Below are 6,611 nucleotides of genomic sequence, written 5' to 3' on the forward strand. Positions count from 1 at the left end.
ATAAAGCAAAGCACCAAGCATAATCTTCACGTCAGAAATCATTTGTACCTTATTCATTTGTGTACATTTTTTTCTGATTTCCTCTCACCCCAATAATTTCTCCTTAAAATGGATATGTAGGGAGAATTACATGAGAGAGTGGTCTTGATCCTCAGCGACTTCAGTAATCTTTGTCATCCTTTGATATTCCCAACTACATTTAGTTTACCCAGTTACACACAGAAAAAGAATTTGGATCTAGGTGATAATAATAATAATAGAAATAAAATAACACTCACCGACACCTTTCTATGTGCCAGACACTCTGTAAGTGTCTTTCTATATCTGTTTTCATTTGCTTCTCGCAACAACCTGAGGAACTGGGGACAATTCTTTTTTTTTTTTTTTTTTTGAGACAGGGTCTCACTTTGTCACCCAGGCTGGAGTGCAGTGACACAATCACAGCTCACTGGAGCCTTGACCTCCTGGACTCAGATGATCCTCCCACCTCAGCCTCCCAAGTAGCCAGGACCACAGGTGTGCACCACCACACCCAGTTAATTTTTTGTATTTTGTATTTTTATTTTTATTTTTTTTTTAGAGATGGTGTTTTGTCCTGTTGCCCAGGCTCGTCTCAAACTCTTGGGCTCAGGCGATCTATCCACTTCGGCCTCCCAAAGTGCTGGGATTACAGGCATGAGCCACCATGCCTGGCGTCTCATCTTTTTTTACAGGGCTCAGAGAGGGTAACTTGAGCAAGATCGCATTGCTAGTAAGAGGTGAAAATGGAGTCAAACCCAGCTCCTAGCTCATCTGGCAGCAGTGTCCCTGCCTTAACAGTTGTTCCAAACTCTTATCTAAATCACCTAAAGTTTCTTCTTTGGAAAATCCTAGCCAGTCAAAGGCTGGCCACTTTTATATAAAATGATTGAAGAGGGAATGTTCGTTGAGATCATTGTTCGGATAGGCAGTTGATTGTAAGCGATTGGTGCTAATTCTTACATTTAGGATTTTCATTCTTTCCCTGATTTATGTTTGGGGAAACGACTTCAGCCTCAGGAGAAATGATAAGGCATATGATATAACTGTAGCTACTGAGTTGGGCAGTGTGGGCACCTTCCTCAGAAATGGAAGTCCACTGAGGGCCAGCATCCCTGAACCTTGCTCACTGTAGAGGGGAAAGGACGATAGAGATAAGAGAGGAGAAGAGATGAGCGAGATGAAGTACTCACTTCAGTCTTCCTCCTACTCCAGCCAGTGGTACCAATGGCAGATAATTAACTCCTTTTTAAATTTAATTATTTTATTCTGACAAGAACAGATGGGTCCACTCAGCAACACCCTGCTGGCAGACAGTTGTTTCAAAGCCAAGGAAGTAGAAGGGAGTGAAGTGAAGAAAGAGATTTGTGCTAGGATAAATAATTTTCTTAAACCATTGGAAGAAAAAATGTTTACAAAAAGTGAATGAAAGGGAGTAGTAAATGGAGATATGAAATTACAACAAAATATTAGGAGGTCCTTCTTAATTACTCCAAGGGGGTAACTTAGTACCCATGCAATTAATTGCTAATGAAAATTCTATTATAATACCCACATTTCTTTATTATTTCCCCCATTTGTCATAGATTTATAGTGCAGTAGAGCTGACCGGAATGTAGAGATCAATCAAACTCAACTCCTTATTTTTAAACAAGATGACAAGGGTCCAAGGAAGTTAAGAATAGTGATAACAACACTAACTTGAGTATTTCCGATGTGTGAAGCCCTTTATAACTATACTTTCTAACCCTCCCATTAATCCTGCAAGGAAAGGAGTATTGCCCCATTTCACAGATGAGAAAACTGAGGCTCAGAGGCTAAGTACTTGTACTAAGTGCCACAACTGGCAAATGCTGCATAAAGCGTTTGAATCCAGCTAGCCTAACTCTAAAGCCTACATCCTTTCTATGTCTCTGACGAGAAAGAAAACCAAGGACTAGGACTGATAGATGATGATAAGCCTGTGCCCAGAACTCCAGTCTCTTAACTCTGAGAGCAGGACTTTTCCCACATTACTTGCCTCATAAGAGACCCAGGGTTTTTCCTTTTAGCTTCTGGCTTACTGGCTGGCCATCTCTTACATATGCTGTTCCTAGAATTAATTATTACACTGGGGCCCTCAGCCCACAGTAGTCAGGATTCCCAGACTCTTTGGCCTCTGCCATCATTTGGCCAGAATTCACATATAGAAAGTTATTTCCTTTTTTAGCCAGCAAGTGTTCTTGGCTGCAGCAGCGTCTACTGCCCGGTTCTTGGCTGGCCAAACAGCGGGCTCTGGTGTTCCATTGATGTGAAATCATAACAAGAACAACAGAAACAGCGATTGTTAGGTGGAGGAACTTCCGGTCTCTAAGGAATAATAGGGCTAGGACCCTGCTTGCATTACTCTCTAGTGGTGTAACCCTAGGCAAGTCACTTATCCTCCCAATTTCTAACTCATCTGACAAATGGGAATGTTTACTCATGGGGATAACATAATATGTGGACATGTGGAGGCACCTAGAAGAGTATCTGGCATATAGGCACTCAATAATATTAGTTCCTTGTTTTCTTTTCTGACATTTGCAGTAAAAACTCCTCTCAGACATGATCCAACTAGCCAACTTGATGCAGAATCTGATAGTGCCTCAGGCTGGTTAGTGACACAGCAAGGACCCTCACGTGGCACAGGTACAAGAGGGTAACTGTCAAGAGATGGGAAAAACACAGACAATGGAAAGTATAGTAATTAGTCTATAAATTAGTTATTTCACTAGGCATCCAGACCTCCTGGGTCAAGCTGGAGAATCAGGGAGGTGTAGGGCCTACTCAAATTAAGCCACTCTCATTCCTGTTTCAAGTCCAGCCTGCCTCCTAATGTGTTTTTAACTCAAGCTTTTAGGCCTGAAGTTGGACTCTACATGGCTCCATATTATAAAATGTATGCCTCATGGGATGCCTTTCTTCTGAGAAGCTGCAGCACTCTTGAATCTGATCACCAAGCAGAAGGCACACTCACAATGAGAGGTTTGAAGCAGGCTCAGTTCTACTTGGAAGAGAAAGGGGGGGTTGTCTACCCCGTGATCAGAGGGTAAGGGACATCTTGATCCCTAGCCACCTCTGTCCTCTCCTGAGGTTCTGAATCATGGAGGTACCAGGTTGGAGTAAGATTCTGGAAATCCCCTGTGAAAATGCAATGTTATCATTTCATGAAGAGAGGCTCTTTTCTGGTTCCAGCTGTTTCTTTGTGATCCTAGACAAGATACTTCCCCTCCCTGAGCCTCACTTTGCTCACATGTGAAACAAAAGAGTTGAGGCGCTTCCATCTCTAAGTTAAAACATCTGGGGAGTCTGTGACTTGCCCAGTTGTGACAGTATGGCAAGTCAGTGGCAAAGCCAAGAAGCAAGTCCAGAGTTTCTGACTTCCAGCTTAGAGGAGAGCAGAAGGAGTCCTAGAAGAAAAAAAATCTGTGGTCATAAAAACCCAGCAATACCTCCTCGGAAGTATATGTCATGGGAAGCCTTTCTATTTGACAGCCATTTAAAATACTTTGTTTAATCCTCATAAAACCTTATGAAGAAGATATTTATTAGCATCTTTGGCAGATGAAGAAACTGAGTGTAAGAGACATTAAATAATTTTCCCAAGGTCACGTGGCTAAAATCCTAGCCAAATGTGACTCCAAATGCCCAGGTTCTTCCTTCAGCCATACCCGTCGATGAGATAAACTCTAAGATCCCTCTGTGATTTTTTCAATACCTCTGATTCTGTGACCTCCTGACTCTCAATGGGCTGTTGAATACTAAACTTTACTTGCCCATTATTTGCTAATATATCAGAAACAATTTATTCTCAAAGTGGCATCAAGCTGGCATCACCAGGAGCCAGCAGCTTGCAACAATAGGAAGGAAGTCAGCTTCCTTTCCAGGAACCCTGAAGCTTTCCAGGAAAATGGTCATCTCTTCCCTTTGTCCAGCTCAACCCTTGAGCCCAGGTTGGCGCTTATGGGAGTTCGTTCACACAGAGAGCTACTGGAATTTTGAGTCCTTCCCTAGGACAAGGGGCAGAGCTTTGACCTTGGGTCTCCCCAGCCCTGAAGATGGTAGATCATCCAGTTCCTGTCCTGATTGATCCACATAGACAGGTACCCTGTCCTAAGAGGTGGGGTCAGCCAGTAGCCGAGAGACCAGGCGGCACTGTGGCAGCACCCTGCACTGCCTGTGGCCCACGAACCGCCAGTGCAGACAATGAAGAGCAGGTGGGCAGGTGGGAGTCAATACCAACAAATAGAATCGTAGAGACGCTCAAGTGGAAGAATCAGGAATCAGGGAGACTCAGAGAGATGGAGGCTGGGAAAATACAGCCAGGGAGATGGAGGTTAGAAGAGCCCTTGGTATGAGCGAGCAGGGCAGGGTGCTCTCCCAACTCAATCAGCCCTGACTCACTGTGTCATCTCCTACAAGTCATGCCCTTCTCTAGTCCTTGTTCTCCTTATTTGCTGAAGAAGGAGGCTGGTAATGGAAGAGACCTCTTTAAGTTTTAATGTTCTCGAACCTTAGGCAGTACTAGGAGAGGGGACAGGAGCGAGGCAGTTAAGATATAAGAACAGTAACCAGCTTCAGGAGCCCAGCAAGTACACCTCTGGGGTTCCAAGGCAGAGACAAAGTGGGGCTGCCTGATTCTGTGACTGCTGTGGCTCTGTGGACGTCACATGTGTGGGTGAGGGATGCTCAGAGAGTGCTGGGTTGGAAGTCACAGAATCCCCTCCTGGTACTCTCTGCTCTGCAGGCTGTGGTCACTGGGACTCCTCACCGGCAGGTGCTGAGTGAGGAAAAGGCTTGGAGGGACAGCCAGGGGAGCAGGCTCCAAACAGCTCTGCCGCCCCGGGCAACCTGGCAGGAAGTTAGAAAGTTCAGAGCTGTCCCTAGAGAGTAGTGAATCAAGGACTGGGCTGGGCTGTGACTCTGGGGACAGTGGGTGGAGGGGGTGGAGGCTGCTTGGCTTGCTGATGTGAAAGTCAGGTTAGAAGGCCTCTAAATACCAGCTGGTGTCCCCAGCCATGAGCCACAGCACCAGGCAGTCAGAGGCGCTGCACCTCCACACGCTCCCCTTGGTCTCTTCTCTCCTTCAATTTTGCTGGTTCCAGGTCTCCTGACACCCTGTTCGGTGCTCTCTCCACTGCCCTGCCTCCACCCACAGCCAGCTGGACCTCTTTATGCCAGAGCCTTTTTCCAGAAACAGCAACCCCAGTGATTTGCTGGGGAGTGAGAACCAGGAATCCCTCTATTATAATGGAATACTGCGAGGGAGAATAAGGAAAAAACTTAGCAACAGAGCAGGATGAGAAATCCTTGGGTTGAGTCTCCCTTTTTCAGTGGTTCTGAGTTGCCTTTGAGCCTCTGGAATCACAGCCTTACACACCATTACTGCTGAATGGAACCAGAGGGAACCTTCCACTTCAAATTCCCCACTTTATAGATGAGGAAACCGAGGCCCAGCATGGGGATGTGTCTGTTATAAGGCCTCCCAGCCCCTGAGTTTGGGCTCTTTCACTACCTGCTCAGAAGGTCCAGGAAGAAACTAACAGAATCTTTCTGCCCTGTGGTCTTCTACTTCACACCACGAGTGGAAAGGAGACCTTCAGTGGGCGCTTTCCTGGGCTTCCTAACTGGTTTCACACGCCTCTTTCCTCTGGCTGCAAGTGGCAGCCTGGATCTCTCAAATGCGGCCACTGCACAGCGGGGACATGATACTCTGCAGGAAACTAAGCAGGGAATATTTTTAAACCATCCAACATGCCTTAGGGAGGAAAAAAAAAAAAGCAAAACACTCCCCTAGATGCTTCGAAAAGCATTTTGAAAAAAGATTCCATGCCTAGCAGAAGCATCGTAAAACAGTGTTGGTTTTACTTTTAAAGGGCCAATTCCCTCTAAGAAAAGTTCTTAGGAATGGACTGGTGACCCACTTCTAAGATGCCCCCAGAGGACTGAACTCCACAAGAGTAGGCTGGAACCCCAAGGGCCCTCCACTCGCAATTCTCCAGCTCACTCTAAATCAAGGAAGTAATTTATCTGCTGCTTCGCTAAACCTGTCTTTTTAATATATCCAAACCTCACTATCACAGGAAATAGTGAGAGGGGTAAGGAATAAACTCACAGGTAGAAAGAAAGAGCTTTCTTTTTATCCAGCCCAGAATCCAAGTTCCCCTCTTCTGGCTACTTCATATCCACTTGTAGTTTTAGTTGTTCAAATTCAAGTCTACTCTTACCTGCTTCTTTTCCTCCTCCCTGGACTTTCCTTCCGTTGGCTTCTTCACACTCTAGCTGCTGCTTCTCCAACTGCCCACGCTCTTTGCTCTTGAGCCTGTCAGTTGTTCCTCTTCCACCCTCTTTTTAATCGTATCTGTCGCCTTCCCTCCTCCCACTTCTTCCTACTCTTTCTCTCTCCACCCCTTTTCCCCTCTGAATCCCTCCCTCCCCTCTCTCTTTTGTGCTCTTAGAGTCTTTGCTCTAAAAGTCTTCTTCCCTCTACCTTCTTGTAGCCTCAGCTCACTGTGCTCCCCCTCCCTGGCCCCCAAGGAGGCAGACCCCCCTTCTCCCTGCAGCCCTCCCCC

Source organism: Piliocolobus tephrosceles, chromosome 1 (assembly GCF_002776525.5).
Source record: "Piliocolobus tephrosceles isolate RC106 chromosome 1, ASM277652v3, whole genome shotgun sequence".
NCBI classification, from domain to species: Eukaryota; Metazoa; Chordata; class Mammalia; order Primates; family Cercopithecidae; genus Piliocolobus; species Piliocolobus tephrosceles.